Genomic DNA, 11,251 nt, shown 5'->3' with positions numbered 1-11,251 from the left:
TACCCATGCAAAGCGAAGTGACAGTGGGGAAAATTTACTAAAATTGGTGCACTTAGAATCTGGTGCAGCTGTGTATGATAGCCAATCAGCTTCTAACTTCAGCTTTTTCAATTAACCTTTGACAATAAAACCTGGAAGCTTATTGGTTTCTATGAAGAGCTGCAGCAGATTGTGTTTGCTCCAGATTTGGTAAATCTCTCCCAGTGCATCTCTGCAAAAAGCCAACAAGGAGTCTTTGTCAAACCATTCCCCTACTCTGCAGTATTTTGGGGCCCAAATCTGGAACTAGAGCACTCAGATATAGTTCCTCTGAATCTGGGTATAGGCAACTGCACAGTGTTCCAAGCAAACAATACTGTTCCCCTTTAATATGGTACAGTAAGGTTTGGCCAGTGGCCTCTCACCAACTCCTGGGGTGACAGATGGTCTCATTTAGTTCTCCTGTGGTAGATCAGTGAAGTCAGTGGTAGCATCTTTCTCCAAAATGATCAAAAGTAGCAAAATGATCAAAATGATCAACAGTAAAACTATTTAGTGATGTTCTAAAGTACCAGGGGATGTCTGCAACTCCACCTTGCTGTGTCCACTCCATATCTGCTGTATCCATGTGGCAGACGTTTTGTGAACAACCTGCAGCATGATGTGTCTCCCACAATTTCCTCCTCACATCTGCCTGGAGCCCAGGAATAGACCCTTCTTTTCCTCTCCACAGAGCCTCGAGCATACTGTATTTAGTTCCATCGACAATCTGAATTGCAGTCTCAGTCTGTCTGGGTACTACATCTTAGACAGAGGGCGTTCCTCCCAGCAGGCTCTTATCACTCCCAAAATGCACAGCAGTCCATATCCCTTTCCTCTATATCCTCCTTTGGCCATTCACAATCCATTCAACATACAGATGCATCTCAATAAATTAGAATATCATCAAAAAGTTAATTTATTTCAGTAATTCAATTCAAAAAGTGAAACTTATATGTTATATAGATTCATTACACACAGAGTGATATATTTCAAGTATGTCTTTCTTTTAATTTTGATGCCTATGGCTTACAGTTAGCGAAACCCAAAAATTCAGTATCTTGGAAAATTAGAATATTGTGAAAAAGTTCAATATTGTAGACTGATGGTGTCACACTCTAATCAGCTAATTAACTCAAAATGGTCTCTCAGTTTTTTTAGTAGGTTACACAATCATGGGTATGACTGCTGACTTGACAGTTGTCCAGAAGACAGTCATTGATACCCTCCACAAGGATGGTAAGTCACAAAAGGTGGCTAAAGAAGCTGGCTGTTCAAAGAGTTCTGTATCCAAGCATATTAATGGAAAGTTGAGTGGAAGGAAAAAGTGTGGTAGAAGAAGGTTCACAAGCAACAGGGATAACCGCAGCCTTGAGAGGTTTGTGAAGCAAAGGCCATTCAAGAATTTGGGGGAAATTCACAAGGAGTGGACTATGGCTGGTGTCAGTGCTTCAAGATCTACTACACACAGATGCATTCCTTGTGTCAAGCCACTCTTGAACCAGAGACAACGTCAGAAGCGTCTTACCTGGGCTAAGGAGAAAAAGGACTGGACTGTTGCTCAGTGGTCCAAAGTCCTCTTTTCAGATGAAAGTATATTATGCATTTCATTTGAAAATCAAGGTCCCAGAGTCTGGAGCAAGAGTGGAAAGGCACAGAATAGAAGTTGCATGAGGTCCAGTGTGAAGTTTCCACAGTCAGTGATGATTTGGAGAGCCATTTCATCTGCTGGTGTTGGTCCACTGTGTTTTATCAAGTCCAAAGTCAGCTCAGCCCTCTACCAGGAAATTCTAGAGCATTTCATGCTTCCTTCTGCTCACCAGCTTTATAGAGATGTTGATTTCATTTTCCAGCAGGACGTGGCACTTGCCCACACTGCCAAAAGCACCAATACCTGGTTTAATGATCATGGTATCACTATTAGAGATGAGCGAATCGAACCAGGCGAACCGGAATTCGAGTCGAATTTCAGGAAATATTCGATTCGCGGCGAAACCGAAATTTTGCCTACTTCGGGTGCGCGAATCGAACATTTCCCGATCAGCCGGCAAAAGTGTCCCTGCAGTGAGCTCCGCTATTTCTGACAGTTCTCTGACAGAAGGAACACATGTTTAGCGGTTGAAACATTGTATCTATTAGTTTACATTTAGGATACAGATGTTTCAACCACTGTACATGTGAAGAAGCTGTGAGAGAACTGTCAGAAATAGAGGAACTCTGCACATACACTTTTTGCCGGCTTGGAATTATTCTTCTTTTCATCCTACTTCTTCTTCTTCTTCATCTTCATCCTCAGAAGAAGAGGATGAGGATGAGGATGAAGAAGAAGAAGAAGAAGTAGGATGAAAAGAAGAATAATTCCAAGCCGGCAAAAAGTGTATGTGCAGAGTTCCTCTATTTCTGACAGATCTCTCACAGCTTCTTCACATGTACAGCGGTTGAAACATCTGTATCCTAAATGGAAACTAATAGATACAATTTGTATCTATTAGTTTCCATTTAGGATACAGATGTTTCAACCGCTGTACATGTGAAGAAGCTGTGAGAGAACTGTCAGAAATAGAGGAACTCTGCACATACACTTTTTGCCGGCTTGGAATTATTCTTCTTTTCATCCTACTTCTTCTTCTTCTTCTTCATCCTCATCCTCATCCTCTTCTTCTGAGGATGAGGATGAGGATGAAGAAGAAGAAGAAGAAGTAGGATGAAAATAAGAATAATTCCAAGCCGGCAAAAAGTGTATGTGCAGAGTTCCTCTATTCTGCAGATACACTTAGAGGAGCTCTGCAGATACACTTAGAGGAGCTCTGCACATACACTTTTTGCCTGTTTGGAATTAATCTTATTTTCATCCTACTTCTTCTTCTTCTTCTTTATCCTCATCCTCAGAAGAAGAAGAAGAGGATGAAGAAGAAGAAGAAGAAGAAGAAGTAGGATGAAAATAAGAATAATTGCAAGCCGGCAAAAAGTGTATGTGCAGAGTTCCTCTATTCTGCAGATACACTTAGAGGAGCTCTGCAGATACACTTAGAGGAGCTCTGCACATACACTTTTTGCCGGCTTGGAATTAATCTTATTTTCATCCTACTTCTTCTTCTTCTTCTTCATCCTCATCCTCAGAAGAAGAAGAAGAGGATGAGGATGAGGATGAAGAAGAAGAAGAAGAAGTAGGATGAAAATAAGAATAATTCCAAGCCGGCAAAAAGTGTATGTGCAGAGCTCCTCTAAGTGTATCTGCAGAGCTCCTCTAAGTGTATCTGCAGAATAGAGGAACTCTGCACATACACTTTTTGCCGGAAACCGCTGTATGGAGGGAATGTCCCAGAACTGTCATAAATAGTCTATTTCTGACAGTTCTGGGACATTCACTCCATACAGCTGTTTCAACCGCTGTATGGAGGGAATGTCATAGAACTGTCAGAAATATACTATTAATGACAGTTCTGGGACTGTCCTTCCATACAGCGGTTGAAACATTGTATCTATTTGTTTCCATAAATGGATCCATTTATGGAAACAAATAGATACAATGTTTCAACCGCTGTATGGAAGGACAGTCCCAGAACTGTCATTAATAGTCTATTTCTGACAGTTCTATGACATTCCCTCCATACAGCGGTTGAAACAGCTGTATGGAGTGAATGTCCCAGAACTGTCAGAAATAGACTATTTATGACAGTTCTGGGACATTCACTCCATACAGCGGTTGAAACATTGTATCTATTTTTTTCCATAAATGACATTCTGCAGATACACTTAGAGGAGCGCTGCAGATACACTTTTTGCCGGCTTGGAATTATTCTTATTTTCATCCTACTTCTTCTTTTTCTTCTTATGAGGATGAGGATGAAGAAGAAGAAGTAGGATGAAAATAAGATTAATTCCAAGCCGGCAAAAAGTGTATCTGCAGCGCTCCTCTAAGTGTATTTGCAGAATGTCATTTATGGAAAAAAATAGATACAATGTTTCAACCGCTGTATGGAAGGACAGTCCCAGAACTGTCATAAATAGTCTATTTCTGACAGTTCTGGGACATTCACTCCATACAGCTGTTTCAACCGCTGTATGGAGGGAATGTCATAGAACTGTCAGAAATAGACTATTAATGACAGTTCTGGGACTGTCCTTCCATACAGCGGTTGAAACATTGTATGTATTTGTTTCCATAAATGGATCCATTTATGGAAACAAATAGATACAATGTTTCAACCGCTGTATGGAAGGACAGTCCCAGAACTGTCATTAATAGTCTATTTCTGACAGTTCCATGACATTCCCTCCATACAGCGGTTGAAACAGCTGTATGGAGTGAATGTCCCAGAACTGTCAGAAATAGACTATTTATGGCAGTTCTGGGACATTCACTCCATACAGCGGTTGAAACATTGTATCTATTTTTTTCCATAAATGACATTCTGCAGATACACTTAGAGGAGCGCTGCAGATACACTTTTTGCCGGCTTGGAATTAATCTTATTTTCATCCTACTTCTTCTTCTTCATCCTCATCCTCATCCTCATAAGAAGAAAAAGAAGAAGTAGGATGAAAATAAGAATAATTCCAATCCGGCAAAAAGTGTATCTGCAGCGCTCCTCTAAGTGTATCTGCAGAATGTCATTTATGGAAAAAAATAGATACAATGTTTCAACCGCTGTATGGAGTGAATGTCCCAGAACTGTCATAAATAGTCTATTTCTGACAGTTCTGGGACATTCACTCCATACAGCTGTTTCAACCGCTGTATGGAGGGAATGTCATGGAACTGTCAGAAATAGACTATTAATGACAGTTCTGGGACTCTGACAGTTCCATGACATTCCCTCCATACAGCGGTTGAAACAGCTGTATGGAGTGAATGTCCCAGAACTGTCAGAAATAGACTATTTCTGACAGTTCTGGGACAATCACTCCATACAGCTGTTTCAACCGCTGTATGGAGGGAATGTCATGGAACTGTCAGAAATAGACTATTAATGACAGTTCTGGGACTGTCCTTCCATACAGCGGTTGAAACATTGTATGTATTTGTTTCCATAAATGGATCCATTTATGGAAACAAATACATACAATGTTTCAACCGCTGTATGGAAGGACAGTCCCAGAACTGTCATAAATAGTCTATTTCTGACAGTTCTGGGACATTCACTCCATACAGCTGTTTCAACCGCTGTATGGAGGGAATGTCATAGAACTGTCAGAAATAGACTATTAATGACAGTTCTGGGACTGTCCTTCCATACAGCGGTTGAAACATTGTATGTATTTGTTTCCATAAATGGATCCATTTATGGAAACAAATACATACAATGTTTCAACCGCTGCATGGAAGGACAGTCCCAGAACTGTCATTAATAGTCTATTTCTGACAGTTCCATGACATTCCCTCCATACAGCAGTTGAAACAGCTGTATGGAGTGAATGTCCCAGAACTGTCAGAAATAGACAGAAACTGTCACAGAACTGTCCTTCTTCTCATCCTTCTCCTTCTTCTCATCCTTCTTCTCATCCTTCTTCTCATCCTTCTCCTTCTTCTCATCCTTCTCCTTCTTCTCATCCTTCTCCTTCTCCTTCTTCTCATCCTTCTCCTTCTTCTCATCCTTCTTCTCATCCTTCTCCTTCTTCTCATCCTTCTCCTTCTCCTTCTTCTCATCCTTCTCCTTCTCCTTCTTCTCATCCTTCTCCTTCTCCTTCTTCTCATCCTTCTCCTTCTCCATCTTCTCATCCTTCTCCTTCTCCTTCTTCTCATCCTTCTCCTTCTCCTTCTTCTCATCCTTCTCCTTCTCCATCTTCTCATCCTTCTCCTTTTCCTTCTTCTCATCCTTCTCCTTCTGCTTCTCCTTCTCCTTCTCCTTCTTCTCATCCTTCTCCTTCTTCTCATCCTTCTCCTTCTTCTCATCCTTCTCCTTCTTCTCATCCTTCTCCTTCTTCTCATCCTTCTCCTTCTTCTCATCCTTCTCCTTCTCCTCATCCTTCTCCTTCTTCTCATCCTTCTCCTTCTCCTTCTTCTCATCCTTCTCCTTCTCCTTCTTCTCATCCTTCTCCTTCTCCATCTTCTCATCCTTCTCCTTCTCCTTCTTCTCATCCTTCTCCTTCTTCTCATCCTTCTCCTTCTCCTTCTTCTCATCCTTCTCCTTCTTCTCATCCTTCTCCTTCTCCTCATCCTTCTCCTTCTCCTTCTTCTCATCCTTCTCCTTCTTCTCATCCTTCTCCTTCTTCTCATCCTTCTCCTTCTCCTCATCCTTCTCCTTCTTCTCATCCTTCTCCTTCTCCTTCTTCTCATCCTTCTCCTTCTCCTTCTCCTTCTTCTCATCCTTCTCCTTCTTCTCATCCTTCTCCTTCTCATCCTTCTCCTTCTTCTCATCCTTCTCCTTCTTCTCATCCTTCTCCTTCTTCTCATCCTTCTCCTTCTTCTTCTCATCCTTCTCCTTCTTCTCATCCTTCTCCTTCTTCTCATCCTTCTCCTTCTTCTCATCCTTCTCCTTCTCCTTCTTCTCATCCTTCTCCTTCTCCTTCTTCTCATCCTTCTCCTTCTCCTTCTTCTCATCCTTCTCCTTCTCCATCTTCTCATCCTTCTCCTTTTCCTTCTTCTCATCCTTCTCCTTCTCCTTCTCCTTCTTCTCATCCTTCTCCTTCTCATCCTTCTCCTTCTTCTCATCCTTCTCCTTCTTCTCATCCTTCTCATCCTTCTTCTCATCCTTCTCCTTCTTCTCATCCTTCTCCTTCTTCTCATCCTTCTCCTTCTTCTCATCCTTCTTCTCATCCTTCTCCTTCTTCTCATCCTTCTCCTTCTCCTCATCCTTCTCCTTCTCCTTCTTCTCATCCTTCTCCTTCTCCTTCTTCTCATCCTTCTTCTCCTCATCCTTCTCCTTCTCCTTCTTCTCATCCTTCTCCTTCTCCTTCTTCTCATCCTTCTCCTTCTTCTCATCCTTCTCCTTCTCATCCTTCTCTTTCTTCTCATCCTTCTCCTTCTTCTCATCCTTCTCCTTCTCCTTCTTCTCATCCTTCTTCTCCTCATCCTTCTCCTTCTTCTCATCCTTCTCCTTCTCCTTCTTCTCATCCTTCTCCTTCTCATCCTTCTCCTTCTCCTTCTTCTCATCCTTCTCCTTCTCCTTCTTCTCATCCTTCTCCTTCTTCTCATCCTTCTCCTTCTCTTTCCTCATCTCCAAGGGCATTTAAATTAAAGGTACAGTGTTCTGCACTAATTTAAAGGCTCTCTGAAGCCTAGAAACCCTTTTTATAAGTCATCTTCGTAGCGAAGAAATTCGCATCGAATCGAATTTCACACTGGAATTCGCCGAATCAGCCGAATCGAATTTTTGAGAAATTCGCTCATCTCTAATCACTATGCTTGATTGGCCAGCAAACTTGCCTGACCTAAACCTCATAGAGAATCTGTGGGGTATTTTCAAGAGGAATATGAGAGACACCAGACCCAACAATGCAGACAAGCAGAAGGCCACTTTCAAAGCAACCCGGGTTTCCATAACACCTCAGCAGTGCCGCAGGCTGATCGCTTCCATGTCACGCTGCACTGATGCAGTAATTCATGCAAAATGAGCCCTGACCAAGTATTGAGTGCATACTATACTGTACATGGATATACTTTTCAGTAAGCCAACATTTATGTATATATGTAATATTCTCATTTTCTGAGATGCTAAATTTTGGGTTTTCACTAGCAGTGAGCCCTAATCATAAAAATTTAAAGAAAGAAATGCTTGAAATATATCACTCTGTATGTAATGAATCTATATAATATATGAGTTTCACTTTTTTAATTGAATTACCGAAATAAATTAACTTTTGATGATATTCTAATGTATTTTGAGGCACCTGTACATATTGGCTCACCCAAAATAGCCACCCCGAGGGTTGAAGACACTCCATAGCTGAATATTGTTGGTCTTCTCCAAAATGGACACTGCAGCCCATCATTGCAAGCAATTTATTTAGCCCTTCTTGTGTCACAGGTAAGGAACAAAGCTTCCAAACAGGGCAAAACCTTTGTGATCCCTAGCAAACCAGGCTACACAGCTATAAAAGCTTCTTTATTTCAAGTGTCTGAACTTGGGTATACCCATAACTGATAGCTCCTAAATACACAGTTTTTCCAAAGACATCAATTAAGTAAGTAATGCAACACACAGCAAGCATGAACCTCAGTGCATTGTGGTATCATACATTTTGTATTATTATGATTCATTTTAGATGGAAATCCAACACACTAATATAGTAGTTGGCATTGCACCCATGTTGCAGCGCACTACAATGCACATGTTCTGAACTGTGGTGCATTGTGTTGAAACAAAAATGGTCTTACACATACAATCTGGTGCCCTAAGTCCCACCCATAATAGGCCACCACACGAAGCTATGACAAGGAGATGTCATAGGCGGTAATGATTCATTGGAGTCTGGGAGGAGCAAAGCAGAGAAAGAGAAGGGGTGATAGGGCAACAGAGAGGAATGTTAGAAAGGAGGTATGTGCTTACAGAAGAGGGGTAGCTGGGTCAGGAGAGGGGGGATTTGAGTATGTATAGGAGATGCAGGTTGACAGGTAGGGTCTTAGATTGGAGAAGGATTGTGCAGGATGACAAGAAGAGACAACAGGAAAGGATGGGCAATTTAGGAGGACTGGGGTATAGTTGGAAGAGAAAGATGGGGGTAGATGGGTGGGGAGAGCTCCATGGCAGGATATAGAGATGCTCTGAAGAGTGAGAGGGAATATAGGGGGACAGGCAGGGGACAAAGTGATGCAACAGAGGGTGTTGATGGTTACAGAGGAGACTAGGTGAATGTGGTGACATTGGGTCAAGGGGGAGTGCAGATTGACAGGAAGGGAGATAGAAAGGAGATGGTAAATGCCATTGGCAGGCTGCACAGGCACCCAGATGCTCCAATCTCCTCCCGCCCCATCTCATTCATATGTAACTACCATGGGCTGCCAGTATTGGAGGCTCTGCGCAGCTCCAGAGGACTCCTCAGGGCTCCCAGGGACACATCTGGGAACACTTTTCAAATGGGGACAGCCTCCTCAAAATGGAGACTATCCCCAGTAACCAGGAACATCTGATTGCCCTCCTATAAATAGACCGTACAGACTAAAAGTGATAACTAGCTAAACAAATACAAAATCAACTTTACTAAGAAGCCAAATCTTCAGGTCCAGGTCTCTGTCCTTATACACAGTATATAGAGTATGTAAATTAGACAGTATATACACAGAATATACAATATATTACAATATACATAGTATTTGAAAATTCAATTTTACAGTAGGTTAACACTGTGCTTCTGGTACAATCATACCTATTTTAAAATGAAAACAAACACTGCTTTTGTTTCTAGTTTAACCTTGGATCATCTGGGCAGACACTCGTTGAAGTATATCAGACCTATTTGGATTTACATCTCTCCTTGTGATAAGATGAATAACATACATTACTATTGTATCTTTCAAAGTGTATATTGGATACGCAACAGGTTTCAGTCTTTTGGTTGTGTATAACCACCGTTCTGGTGAATACATGTTTAAAAAGCATTTGGAACCTATGTTGTTTTTGAATATTATAAATATTTACTTTAAAGTGTACATATGACATAGTTGCCTTTTAAAATATACCAAGGCAAATGACTCCATTATTATATTTCATATAGGGTGACTGCCATTGTTGTCCAGGGACTTTCCAGTTGGCTCTTTAAATGAGAAATTATTAGATCACCCCTTTTTTTGGGTTATGCATGTTGGTCTCCCACAGGGACCATTTGATACATGTTTGAGGATCTGGAAATAAAATAGCTTGTATTTGTATTTATGGGATATAGGAAAGATGCAAGGCGGGTTGGAATTGTCATGGGATTCTTACATTGATGTTTTAACAATGTGTTTGGATAATAAAAATCTAAATAAGAACATAGCTCTATGGTTGTTTTCATATGTACCATATATTGAATAAGAGGAATTCATATAGTCTGCTATAACCTTTAAATAGGTCTTTTTTTGTTTGCGAAGTATGGTATTCAGTACTGGAAGACTCCAGATTTTTTGAAGGAGTGTTGAAGGAGGTGTGCTTTTGTACTTTGCCAAAACTAGCATTATGTATTGCATATATATTAATGTACATTGGTGATGTGTTCTATCAACTCGTGAATTTTGACAATTCATTGTTTCTGTTTTAAACAATGTTGGTGCTTATAAAAGAAATCCAATGTTTCGGTGACATCTAGTGGTAAAATAGTAAAATGCTATTGAACGTTAGACTATGTAACCAAAGCTAATTTTATTGTCCTTTAGTTCTGCATAGCGTGGGAAAGAATTACATTTTTTTTCAGGTATTTCTTTCCACACTAGAGAGATTTTTCTTTGCTTTTTGCCCTTGTGACACCAGAGCAAAAATGATGCAGTGGTGACCCTCAAATTGGTAGCTATTGGGACAATAAGACACAGACAGCAATAAAAACATTGTCAGAAGCTCTAACCTCTCACCTGTGTCTTTGTTGGACAAAGATTTTATTGCTTCTTGTGGTGACAAAAAGTTCTACACTATAGCACAGTTTTTTTTTTATGACAGCCCACGCATAGTAAATAGAATACGTTGTACATTACAGTGTACATACATAAAACTCATCTGGAATATGCAGAATTTGTGTTGGAGACTGCTATAACAAATCAATATATAATGTTAAACATACACTGGCTTGAATGATTATTTTGTAGTTTTACACAGGCAAGTCTGTTTTGAATGACTAAATGATTGTGTACATGGTGGCACAAATCAGATCACAATTAGATACTATGATGAACTGCTGATATGACTAGTTAGAAGTTTTAATTTGTACATTGGCAGACTAGGAAGGTGTACATTTAGAGCTCAATTTTGCAGTTTGTTAAATGTGAAAAAATTAGATTGCTACAGGAGAGTATGCAAAGAGATCAGAAGACAATGTTCATCTCTACACCATACCAGGCAGATGTTGCGCTCCACTGAGTGTATATCATTCAACAGAAGTAGTGGAGCCAATGGTCTCCTCCTCCTCTATGTGGATACTTTATAGAAGATCAAAATATTGTAATTTGTCAGAAAAAAAGCAATTAAACAAAAAGATTTTTTATAGAAATGCCATAGTTTAATACATCTATAAGATCTACTTGATGACATCCACACTAAAATGATCAGAAATGGATGTGATATACCTACAAATACACGTTACTGCATTATAACTGTAAAACACT

The sequence above is a fragment of the Staurois parvus genome, unplaced genomic scaffold (genome assembly GCF_062004578.1).
Source record: "Staurois parvus isolate SC_StPar_1 unplaced genomic scaffold, SC_StPar_1.0 ptg000251l, whole genome shotgun sequence".
In the NCBI taxonomy this organism is placed as follows: domain Eukaryota; kingdom Metazoa; phylum Chordata; class Amphibia; order Anura; family Ranidae; genus Staurois; species Staurois parvus.
This window is presented reverse-complemented; position numbering follows the sequence as displayed.